General features: G+C 49.9%; 2 protein-coding genes across 8 annotated transcripts in view; both read right to left on the reverse strand.

Moving 5' to 3' along the window:
• The window catches only part of DNAJC7 (DnaJ heat shock protein family (Hsp40) member C7), a 105,365-nt gene extending 100,476 nt beyond the window's left edge, over positions 1-4,889 (reverse strand). The window contains exon 1 of the mRNA XM_050762712.1: positions 4,886-4,889. The gene's annotated coding sequence lies outside the window, so the exon portion shown is untranslated. The remainder of the gene's footprint in view (positions 1-4,885) is intronic.
• The window catches only part of ZNF385C (zinc finger protein 385C), a 67,458-nt gene that overhangs the window by 47,839 nt on the left and 7,160 nt on the right, over positions 1-12,459 (reverse strand). The gene's annotated exons all lie outside the window — the stretch shown is intronic.

The raw sequence follows: 12,459 nt of genomic DNA on the forward strand, positions 1-12,459 counted from the left end.
GAGGGTCCTTGAAACCCCCAGGTCTATTTTCACATGATGCACTGGTGAGTTCAGCCTCCCTATCCCAGCCCCCGAGTGAGTGGTGGTTTCCTGCACTGGGAGGCCCAGACCGTATGTTTGGGCTTGCTGGCTCTCCCATTCTGCTCAGGCTGTTGAGATCATTCAGCAGGACCACAGGTGCCAGCTTAGTGCCACCCACAAAGACGTGGCTTCACCTAGATACCTAGGAATAACACACCCCTAAACTCCAACCCCTCACGCAGGCAAAACACTGCCGTCTATTGTGGGCCTTCTGTGTGCCAGATCCTTCCCGTGCCCTTTCCCACTCATTTCGTCCCCCACTAACCCTGAAAGGTCGCTACTATTCTCCTGATTTTGAAGATAAAGAGGGGGAGGCTCTGGCCGGGGGCGGTGGCTCATGCCTGTAATCCCAGCACTTTGGGAGGATGAGGCGGATGGATCACGAGGTCAGGAGATCGAGACCATCCTGGCTAACACAGTGAAACCCCGTCTCTACTAAAAATACAAAAAATTAGCCGGGCATGGTGGCGGGCGCCTGTAGTCCCAGCTACTCAGGAGGCTGAGGCAGGAGAATGATGTGAACCTGGGAGGCGGAGCTTGCAGTGAGCCAAGATCACACCACTGCACTCCAGCCTGGGCTACAAAGCGAGACTCTGTCTCAAAAAAATAAATAAAATAAAATAAAAAAAGAGGGGGAGGCTCTGAGAAGTTAACTTACCTGCCCAAGGTCACACAGCTGGAAAGGGCAGAGTGGATTTGAACCCCATTGGATGACTCCAAAGTCTAGGCTGTCTCTTTCCTTTATACCATGGTGCCTCTAAAGGCCTTATCCCAATATGCCCAGTAACTTTTTTCCTACCAAGTTGGGGTGAAGAGGAAGAACAAATGGAAAAATTCTTCCTGCTCATGGCAAGCTGGGGGTGCCAGGTGGTGCTGGCCCTCCCTGGTCCACCTTCCACTTGCCCAGTGAGGGATTCAGGCCCCTTAAATGTTGCCCTCCCCACTCCAGAAAATGACGCTTAGTCTAAATAAAGCCTCTGAGTCTCCAGTTTGACCATTCCAGCTCTCACTACTGGCCAGTCTCATCCACTGTCTCCTCTTCCTCTGTTTTGTCTGTGGATGACTCTTCAGCCCTAGAACAGTGCCTGGCACACAGAAAGTAACCAAGACATATTTCTGGATTTGAGGAATGAAACGACTCTCACTGTAGGTGCAAAGAGAAATGCATCGGGCACCTTGCTCTGGCTGTGTGAGTTCAGGCAAGTTACTTCCTCTCTCTGAGCTTCAGTTTCCTTATCTCTAAAACAGGGCAATTAATAGGTAACAGTGTAGAGGATGACGTGACATCATGCCTGCAAAGTACCCCATGTAACATGTGCCCAACTAATAATAGGGCATCATTAATTAGGTGTTGCTGGTCCCGGCTTTAGAGAGAGGGACACTGAGGCTCAGAGACGTGAAGGGACTTACGCAACCCTCAACATTACACAGCTTGGAAGAGGCCCACACAGAACAGGAGCTGATGGGCCTGGATTTAAGGCTGTGCCTATTTCTTGCTCCTGGGGCCTTTCCCAAATGTTCGATAAATACAATTTCTACTATAAAGATAAGAAGTGGTTAAAAGAATTGTTCATAATAATAACACTAAGGGTCCCCAGCTGAAGCAAAGCCTGCAGCAAAGGGGCTCAGGCAAGGAGCGGAGACCCCGGCCCAGCCAGCAGCTTCCCTGCTCGGCCCACAGCCCAGACTGGGGCTAGGACGGGTGGCGTCATTCTGGGCTCCTGGGCTCTAGGAGGGTGGGAGAGGCCCCAACAGTGGGTAGGCCTGCCCCACCCCACTCATCATGGGTCCTTTCTGCTCCCACTGAAAGGGCAGACTCTCTAGTCACTTGAACAAGTCCACTGTGACCCCTCCCCCAACGTTTTGCCTCTTAAAATAGCCCAGAGCCACCATGTGCCCAGGGCGGCTCCCCACTGGTTGTAAATCCCCCTGAAATCAAATCTCCATCCTGCCCCAAGCAGGACGGCACCACCTCCTGCCACTGCTGGGCTCCAGCGCCCGCCAGGCTCCCCCGATGGAAACCGGGACAGTTGTCCTTCACAGTGACCGGGACATAAATCCCCTAATAATGAGACAGGCGCTGGGAACACAGAACCAGACGCGGTGCTAATTGGTTTGCTTCTGGGCAGAGATGATGTGGAGACAACAGTAACAGGCCTCAGTTTCCCTGGAGGTGTATTGGGGTGGGGGATGTGAGGGCCGGGGATTCCCGGCTGAGCTGATTTTCTACGCCTTCTGACTGGCCTCACAACCTACTAACCAGCCGCACTTTTTAGGATATTAAATTCCCAGATGTAAAAGAAAAGGGCTGGGGTCTCCTGGTCCAGGTCCTGAGGTAGGAAGCCTTGAATCTCTACCATGATCCAGAAACACCTTCTTTCCATTAAGAAAAAAAAAAAAAAAATCAACCAAGATTCAGATCCTTCCCAGTATGCTTGGGGATTGGGGGAGCAGGAAGGTGAGGAACCCAGTGCAACCTCCCTGCTCCTCATGTGAGGTTGGTAATGGATTCTTGGACAAGCCCAAGGTCCTCAGTTTTCAGTAATCAGGATGAGATTATCACATTAAACTTTCAAAGTCTTTGCTCAAAAAGCAGCAGCAGCAGCTGACACCCTTGACTCCCCCAACTTTCCCCACTGTCACCTTCTCCTGGACCATGACCAGATGAGCTCCAGATACAGGCCACGTGGAGGCTCCACTGCACTGGGGCAGAGGCAGGGGCATGGACAGGATGATCTCTCTGGGGGTGGCCTCGGGGTTGTGGTAAGATGGAAGCGGGAGGAGGTTGGGGAGAGAGGTGAGCATGTGTGTCTGCGGGTGTGATTTGGAGGGACTGCGGGGAACTGGAGTAACTTGAAGTTAGGCAAACGTGTTTACTGTTTATGTTGCAACTCCACCACTAACCGTGTGACTGGGAACTTGTCCCTTCTCTCCACATCTTAGTTTCCTTATCTGTAAAATGGAGATAATGGTAACAACAATGCCTAATAATAACTCCCCTGACTCAAGGCTGATGTGCAAGAAGATTAAATTAGATAACATAGAATATACTAGCCAGGCGCGGTGGCTCATGCCTGTGATCTCGGCACCTTGGAAGGACCAGGTGGGTGGATTGCTTGAGCCCAGGAGTTCGAGACCAGCCTGAGAAACATGGCAAAACCCCGTCTCACAAAACATACACACACACACACAAAAAAAAAAACCCAAAAAACAAAACCAAAAATATACATATATATGATCAAAAATTAGCTGGGCATGGTGGTGCATGCCTATAATCCCAACTACAGGGGAAGACTGAGGCGGGAGATTGAGGCTGCAGTGAGCCATGATCATGCCACTGCACTCCAACCTGGGTGAGTGAGACTCTGACTCAAAATAAATAAAAAATAAAATAACGTAACTGACCAGGCACACTGGCTCATGCCTGTAATCCCAGCACTTTGGGAGGCTGAGGCAGGAGGATCACTTGAGGCCAGGAGTTTGAGACTCTATCTTTACAAAAAAAAAAAAAAAACCCAAATTAGTTGAGCATGGTGGTGTATGCCTTTAGTCCCAGCTACTCAGGAGGTTGGGGCAGGAGGATCGTTTGGGCCCAGGAGTTGAAGACCCCAGTGAGCTATGATTGTGATACTGCACTCCAGCCTGGGTGAAAGAGCAAGACTGTCTTCCCCCATCACCCCCCAAAAAAGAAAGAAGGAAAATGCCCTAGAAACAGTAAAAGCCCATTGCAACGTGAGGGATGATGTCATTAGTTACAGCAGGAGGGATGGTGATAAGACCACAGAAAGAACTTCCTCACAGCTGTGCACTGGAATCTAATGGAGCAAAAAAAAAAAAAAAGAAAAAAGACAAACAGGCTTGGGTAGAATGCCAAAGGCCTCACCAATGATTCACTCTCCCAACCCAGGGTGCCCATCCCCATGTCCAGGCTCCCCTCCTGCCCATCATCTTGCCTCCCAAGACTGCCAGGCAGCCCCCAATTTTTCCCAGCCCAGAGCTCTATTCAGCTTGTATTTGTTGCCAACACAACGGAAATTATTTCAACCTCCTCACCCAGCTTGGCAGAGCTACCTGGGGTGTGTAGGAGAGGCCAGAGCTATAAGAAAGGAGGCTGGAAATTGGGGTGTCCAACAGCAGGGGTGGCCCCCTCTCCAGAATATTAGCTACAATCGCGGCATTCTAGAAGGCAGTCGGCTTCCTGGGAGGACAGACTTATACTGCCCCATGGAAGGGAAGGGAAAGCCTGAGGATCCAGGGGTCCTCATGAGGACCTTGGCCACCTTTCCTCTTACTTTAAAGAGCTGCATTCAGAAAGTGTTGGGAAGGAAAGGCCCTGACTACCAGCCAGGTTCAATCCTGAGGAAATTAAGATCTGTAAGTCTCCCTGAGCCTCCCTTCATTTCCTGAAGCTTTTATTTAGTTTGTCCAGCAGGATCCTCCCACCCCAGCCCACTGACTCAGGCCTTGGAGTCCTCTTCTCCTCCTCAATATGAGAAACTAATCCTAACCTATCCTAACCTCACAAGGATGGAGGTAGACTGGGGATGACTCCAAGATTCCAGGGTCACCTGGGGTGGGGAAGGGAGAGCCTCCAAGTCCATTGGCTGAGGGAGACGGTGGGGTATCCATGGTCCACCTTGTTGGCCAGGGAGCAGCTGCTGACCACATCAAAGTCCTCCTCTCAAATCAGTCTGGTGGCTGGAGGCACACAGCCGTTGCAGGCCATGAAGAAGGAGGCCTTTCAAAACCAGCTGAGAGGTTCCAAGAAACGCCCTGAGGACAGGCTGTGTCAACATGTCCTGCGCCCCCCAGGCCCACTGGTGCAGCTTCCAAGCAGCTTCCTGCAGCAGGGCCGCTCAGAGGCCTTGGCTGGAAGGCAGGGCAGGGTGGAGGACAGGGCCTGAGCTACAGGAGCCATCAGACCTTGGGCAAAGTCCTTACCTCTCTGATCTATAAAATGGACCCGGTAATATATACCTCATGGGGTTGTTGGGAAAACCAAGAGGTGATAGAGGGATAGTGTCTCCCTTTGTGTCTGGCACAGAATAGAGGCTCAATAAATTCACTCAATAAACATTTACTGAACACCTACTACATGCCAGGCCATCCATTCTGTACCCTGGGATCTAGCAGTGAATGAAAGTCCAAGGGGCCCTCATGGAACTTGCAAATCTGGGTTGGGGGAAGAAGGATGGGCATAGACAATAAGCAGATAAACACATGAATCAGGATGGACGAGAAGAGGAGAAATATCGCTCTGTCCCGTCCGGCTCACGGGCGGCCAGTTCAAAGTTACCTCTCTTGTTCCCTGAACATCGCTATTATCCTGTTCTCTCCTTTTTTTTTTTTTTGAGACGGAGTCTGGCTCTGTCGCCCAGGCTGGAGTGCAGTGGTGTGATCTCGGCTCACTGCAAGCTCCGCCTCCCGGGTTCACGCCATTCTCCTGCCTCAGCCTCCCGAGTAGCTGGGACTACAGGCGCCTGCCACCACGCCCGGCCATTTTTTTTTGTATTTTAGTAGAGACGGGGTTTCACCGTTTTAGCCAGGATGGTCTCGATCTCCTGACCTCGTGATCCACCCGTCTTGGCCTCCCAAAGTGCTGGGATTACAGGCGTGAGCCACCGCGCCTGGCCTCCTTTTTTTTAAAGATGCCCAGATTTCATATTGTTCAAACACACATGCTCTACAAACAATTTGTGCAGTTGATACAATCCCAGGGTCCTGAGGCGACATTCATCCTCCTCAGTTTACGAAGAAGATGACGGGATTAAGAGATTATTTTTTTTTTTTTTTTTTTTTTTTTTTTTTTTTTTGGAGACGGAGTCTCACTCTGTTGCCCAGGCTGGAGTGCAGTGGCTGGATCTCAGCTCACTGCAAGCTCCGCCTCCCGGGTCTACACCATTCTCCTGTCTCAGCCTCCCGAGTAGCTGGGACTACAGGCGCCCGCCACCTCGCCCGGCTAGTTTTTTGTATTTTTTAGTAGAGACGGGGTTTCATTGTGTTAGCCAGGATGGTCTCGATCTCCTGACCTCATGATCCGCCCGTCTCGGCCTCCCAAAGTGCTGGGATTACAGGCTTGAGCCACCGCGCCCGGCCGGGATTAAGAGATTAAAGTAAAGACAGGCATAGGAAAACACAAGGGTATTGACTGGGGAAGTGATAAGTGTCCATGAAATCTTCACAATTTATATTCAGAGAGTACAGTAAACACAGGTGTAAGAAATTATAAAAGTATTAATTTGGGGAACTAATGAATGTCCATGAAACCTTCACAATTTATGTTCTTCTGCCGCGGCTTCAGCCGGTCCCTCCGTTGGGGGTCCCTGACTTCCCACAACAGACGAGGGCTTGCAGAAGACCAGTACTCGGGAGGGGCCCCTCTGAAGGGGCTCTGTCAGACCTGGCTGACCTGAGGGACAGGCCTGCCTGAGAGTTTTTGGCCACAAGCACTCACAAGAATCACCTGAGCAGCCTTGGAAGATTCTGATGTCCAAGCTCCTCTCCAGGGATTTTTAAAAATTTTTTTGAGATGGGGTCTGACTCTGTCACCCAGGCTGGAATCCAGTAGTGTAATCTCAGCTCACTGAAACCTTCACCTCCTGGGTTCAAGTGATTCTCCTGCCTCAGCCTCCCAAGTAGCTGGGATTACAGGTGCCTGCCACCATACCCAGCTAATTTTTATATTTTTTAGTGAGTAGGGATTTCACAACGTTGACTAGGCTGGTCTCGAACTCCTGACCTCAGTGATCTGCTCTCCTCGGCCTTCCAAAGTGCTGGGATTACAGGCGTGAGCCACCAGGCCCGACCTCTTTCCAGAGATTCTGATGGAATACCAACGTTCTATTGAAGGAATACCAAATCTCTTCCAGCCTCCCCTGCTCCCACAACTGGGTCAAAAGTGGCAGGGTGGTGACTGGCTCCTCTAGATCCCTGCTCCACCCCCTGACCTGAGTCTCTGGTCCCAGGATTCCTCTTGTGGCATCTGGCTTCTCTCCCACCCACTTCTCTTTTGGCCTTGCCCTAACGGCCAGCCCTGGGACGGGAGAGAGAGTACAATTATGTTCCCCCAGGCAAAGGTGCTCCAGGACACCCTCTCCATCCCCGCTAAAGAACCAGGTATCAGCCGGTGTGGCAGTTCATGCCTGTCATCCCAGCACTCTGGGAGGCTGAGGCAGGAGGATTGGTTGAGTCTAGGAGTTTGAGACCAGCCTGGGCAACATAGTGAGACCCTGTCTCTACAAGAAATACAAAAATTAGCCAGGCAAGACCAGGTGCAGTGGTCACACCTGTAATCCCCGCACTTTGGGAGGCCGAGGCTGGTGGATCACCTGAGGTCAAGAGTTCGAGACCAGCCTGTTCAACATGGTAAAGCCCCGTCTCTACTATAAATACAAAATTTAGCCAGGATGGTGGTGCATGCCTGTAATCCCAGCTACTTGGGAGGCTGAGGCAGGAGAATCGCTTGAACCCGGGAGCCGGAGGTTGCAGTGAGGCAAGATTGCATCATTGAACTCCAGCATGGGCAATAGAATGAAACTCCTTCTCAAAAAAAAAACCAAAAAAACAAAAAACAGTACCTCTTGAGAGACAAAGTGGCAAATGTAAGAAACCATGCCTGTTCATTTTTGCTTGCCAGCATAATTTCACAAAGCTCCTGACTCATGACAAAATGTTGGCTTTTTTTTTCTTTTTCTTTTTTTTTTTTTTTTTTTGAGACGGAGTCTCGCTCTGTCACCCAGGCTGGAGTGCAGTGGTGCAATCTCAGCTCACTGCAAGCTCTGCCTCCTGGGTTCATGTCATTCTCCTGCCTCAGCCTCCCGAGTAGCTGGGATGACAGGAGCCAACCAACATGCCCCGCTAATTTTTTGTAGTTTTGGTAGAGACAGGGTTTCACCATGTTAGCCAGGATGGTCTCGATCTCCTGACCTTGAGATCCATTCACCACGGCCTCCCAAAGTGTTGGGATTACAGGCATGAGCCACTGTGCCTGGCCATAACAAAATGTTTTAAAAAATCAGTCACACTACAGGAGGTCTTTGTTTTCTGGTAACTGGCCCAAAAAACAAAGATTTTACATTTTACCAAGAAAATCTTGTGTTGTCTTTATTAAGTTTTTGATTACTTTAAAAAACTGAACTTTAAAAGAATTAAAATTTTTGCATTCATATAACTTTTAAAGTCTTTTATTTTTTTGAAACAGAGTCTTGTTCCATCGCCCAGGCTGGAGTGCAATGGTGTGATCTCGGATCACTGCAAACTCTGCCTCCCAGGTTCAAGCAATTCTCCTGCCTCAGCCTCCCAAGTAGCTGGGATTACAGGTGTCCGCCAACACACACGGGCGCTCATTTCTTACAAGTACAACTGAAAACAATCAATCTTCCTGAAAAAAGCCTTCCTAGTTACCTGACACAATCAGCATTTGTCATTTAAATACAACCAGGCAGCTGATTTATGACCAAAAGAAAAAACTTGTGACACAAAGTAGCAAACATCAGAAGTCATTTGCTCATTTCTGCTTACCAGGATAATTTCACAAAGTCCCTGACTCTGTGCTTATCTGCAGCTCTCTGAAAAGAGTTTTAAAGACAAAACAAGATAAAACACAGCACCTCCCACCGCCCCCCATCTCTTGCCTGAATCACTATATTCCTTAAAAGATCAATGGCCCCAGTCCTAGCCAGGCACAGTGGTTCATGCCTGTAAATCCCAGCACTTTGGGAATCCCAGGCAGAAAGTTCACTTGAGGCCAGGAGCTTAAGACCAACCAGGGGAACACAGTAAGACCCCCGTCTCCATAAAAATAAAATGACTGTAGTCCTTGCCTTTTCTTGCACATAAAATAATGTCTGACAGAGTTAATGATTACGCCTCCGTAATCTATAACCAATATACTCTTGTAGCCAAATTTTGATGTCATTTTGCACATACTGAACCTCCACTACCTACATATAAACTATAAGCTAAAACACTGATTTAAAACAGTCTGACAAAACTGTTTTAGGGCTGTAGGCCTTGTGCTATAGTCCTCTGTAAGACTTCTAAATAAAACTAACTTTAATTCCTTAAATGGTTAATTTTTTTTTAATCAACACTCTTAGAGGGTCGTTATGGGGATTACCTGAGTCAATATTTGTAAAGTGTTTAGCAACCAGGCACGTGGTAATCATTACATGTGTTTGCTAAATAACACAAGTGTAGTCAGTCAATCAACAAGGTCGGTCCTGCTGATGCCAGGTCTGGGAGGTTGGGACTGAGATTTCCACTTTACAGGTGAGGAGACTGAGGATCCGGAGAGGAAGAGACTTGCCCAGATGGCACTCAAACCCGGGGTCTGTCTGCCTTCAACCTTCTCTCTTCCAGCACCCCCAGGTCACCTCCCTCCCTCCTCAGGCGCCTGGCCTGGCCCGGGTGGGCGCAGTGCCCCACACTGACAGAGGCCCCTTTGTCCCCCTGCCCAGTGTCACACCCTGAGGGCGGAGCACGGTCAGACAAGCGCCCTGTGTCTGGGTCTGTTTCACCGCCAGGTCTGCGGCCGCCTGGGCGGCTCCAGCCGCGGGACTCGAGGTAGGTGGATCCCAGGGCCATTCCCATCCCTTCCATCCCCGACCCTTACCTCAGCAGGGCATCCCCGACTCTCCCTCAGTGCAAAGAAGGAGAAACCCCCAACGGAAACACCCCAGTTCTTGGTCTCAACTCTGTGCAAACTCCGAGTGGCCACAGCCTGGGTGTTGTGGGGAAGGGCTCCAAGCTGCCTCAGATACTAGGAGCAGGGAGCTAAGAATGTGGGAACGGCAGCGAGGGCATTCTGGGTGTTGGGGGAGGGCTGTGGCGGGATCCTGGGGAGCGGGACAGAGATTACCCTGCCCTTTTTTAACCCCATACTCTCTCTGTAACCCGTCGCCCAGGCTGGAGTGCAGTGGTGTGATCACAGCTCACTGCACCCTTGACCTCCTGGCCTCCAGCGCTCCTCCCGCCTTGGCCTCTGAACGCACTGTGACTACAGGCACACACGTCACCACGCCTGGCCCAGTTCACTTTTCTTTACCACCTGGATGGGCAGAACAGCCTCCTCACTGGCCTCCCTGCCTCTACTTCCCCACTTCCTCTCCCTCCCAGTCCCATCTTCACACAGCCAGAGGGAGACTATTAAAAGGGCAGCTCTCCAGCTTGGGCAACATGGCAAGACTCCATCTCTACAAAAAATACAAAAATTAGCCGGGTATGGTGGTGCATGCCTATAGTCCCAGCTACTCGGGAGGCTGAGGTGGGAGGATAGCTTGAACCTGGGAGGTCGAGGCTGCAGTGAGCCATGATCACACCACCGCACTCCAGCCTGGGGGACAGAATAAGACCCTGTCAGTCAATAAATAAATAAATAAATAATTAATTAAAAATAAAGGCAAATCTGATCACATCATGCTCCGGGATAAAAGCTCCAAAAGCTTCACCCTTTGCTTTAGGAGAATGCTTGCCCCAGCCTGGAAGATCCGGGCCATTCCTCTTCCCCAGGCCCTTCTCTCGCAGTCCACCCCTTCCACCTGATCCCTCCCACAGATTAACTGAGATATAAATACAACTCTCCACCTAAAAATATTACAGGTAGAAGTAACACTGAGGATGGCTAGAACTGGATATAAGAAAACTCATTATCGACTAAAATGCACAAAAGAATCAAATCTTGACCATGAATCTTTTTTTTGGTTTTAATTTAAATCTTCCAAAATGGGATGCGGTTACCCAGTCAATCACACAAGCTCTTGTGTCAAGAGCTTGCAGCCCCCACACTGATGGGTGCCTCCAATCTCAGCAGCAAAATGTACACGGAATTGATGCCGATGAAAACAGTTTCGGTAAAATTACAATGGAATGAAAAACATGGACATTTATTTAACCGTACCACGTGGAAAAAACAAAACTCTGATCAAAGAATTAAGTTGGATAAATAGAGTTCAAGTTGGAGAACACCTTCTTAAAACATTTTCAGTGTTGGTATGTTTTGGTTTAAAATGTTTGCATTCAAAACATCCTTAGGGTCAAAATATCCATAGTGGTTAAAATATCCTGCCGGGCGCGGTGGCTCAAGCCTGTAATCCCAGCACTTTGGGAGGCCGAGACGGGCGGATCACAAGGTCAGGAGATCGAGACCATCCTGGCTAACATGGTGAAACCCCGTCTCTACTAAAAATACAAAAAAAAACTAGCCGGGCGAGGTGGCGGGCGCCTGTAGTCCCAGCTACTCGGGAGGCTGAGGCAGGAGAATGGCGTAAACCCGGGAGGCGGAGCTTGCAGTGAGCTGAGATCCGGCCACTGCACTCCAGCCTGGGTGACAGGGCGAGACTTTGTCTCAAAAAAAAAAAAAAAAAAAAAAAAAAAAAAATATCCTGTGCCCCTCCGATCTGTTTCCTATGACTCCCCACCTTCTAGCCACACTGGGCTCTTTCTGTGCCTGGAGCACAGCGAGCTACCCCTCACTTGGGAGCTTTCTCAAAGCCTGCTCTCTCTGCCTTGAGTGCTCTTTTCCTTCTGACCTCTCCCTCCTCCTTCTCATGGCTGATATTTAACTATCACCTCGGAGAGACGCCTTCCTGCATCGCTCTCTCTAGGGTAGATTTCCTTCCTTCCCATTTCCTCTTATTCCCTTTTTTTTTTTTTGAGAGGGAGTCTCGCTCTGTTGCCCAGGCTGGAGTGCAATTGCGTGATCTCGGCTCACTGCAATCTCCGCCTTCTGGGTTCAAGCGATTCTCCTGCCTCAGCCTCCCGAGTAGCTGGGATTATAGGCATGCACCAACACGCCTGGCTAATTTTTGTATTTTTAGTTAGTGACAGGGTTTCACCATGTTGGCCAGGCTGGTCTCGAACTCCTGACCCCAAGTGATCTGCCCGCCTTGGTCTCCCAAAGTGCTGGGATTACAGATGTGAGCCACCACACCCGGCCTCTTACTCCCTCTTGAGAACCCATCTTGTTCCCTCCTGGAACCCTGTCTTGTTACTCCTTGAATTCCCAGGGCAGAGGCTAGCAAGTATAACACATAGTAGGTGCTCAACAAATATTGGTTAAATTAATGAGTAAATCAGCGTCACTGGGGTGAGAGCTAGGACAGTAGGCTGGGGCTTGGGGGTAGGGGCTGGGACAGGGTAGAGACACACCCACTTACTCATGACATCAAGTTCCAGGGAAGCCCATTTCAGTGGGAGAACAAAGAGAAGACTGGCCGCATGGTGGCATTACAGGCATGAGCCTGTAATCTTAGCACTTTGGGAGGCTGAGGCAGGAGGATCGCTTGAGCCCGGGAGTTTGAGACCAATCTGGGCAACAGAGGGAGACCCCTGTCTCTACAAAACTTGTAACAAAATTATCCAGGTGTGTGCCTATAGTCC

This window comes from Macaca thibetana, chromosome 16 (assembly GCF_024542745.1).
Source record: "Macaca thibetana thibetana isolate TM-01 chromosome 16, ASM2454274v1, whole genome shotgun sequence".
Lineage (NCBI taxonomy): Eukaryota > Metazoa > Chordata > Mammalia > Primates > Cercopithecidae > Macaca > Macaca thibetana.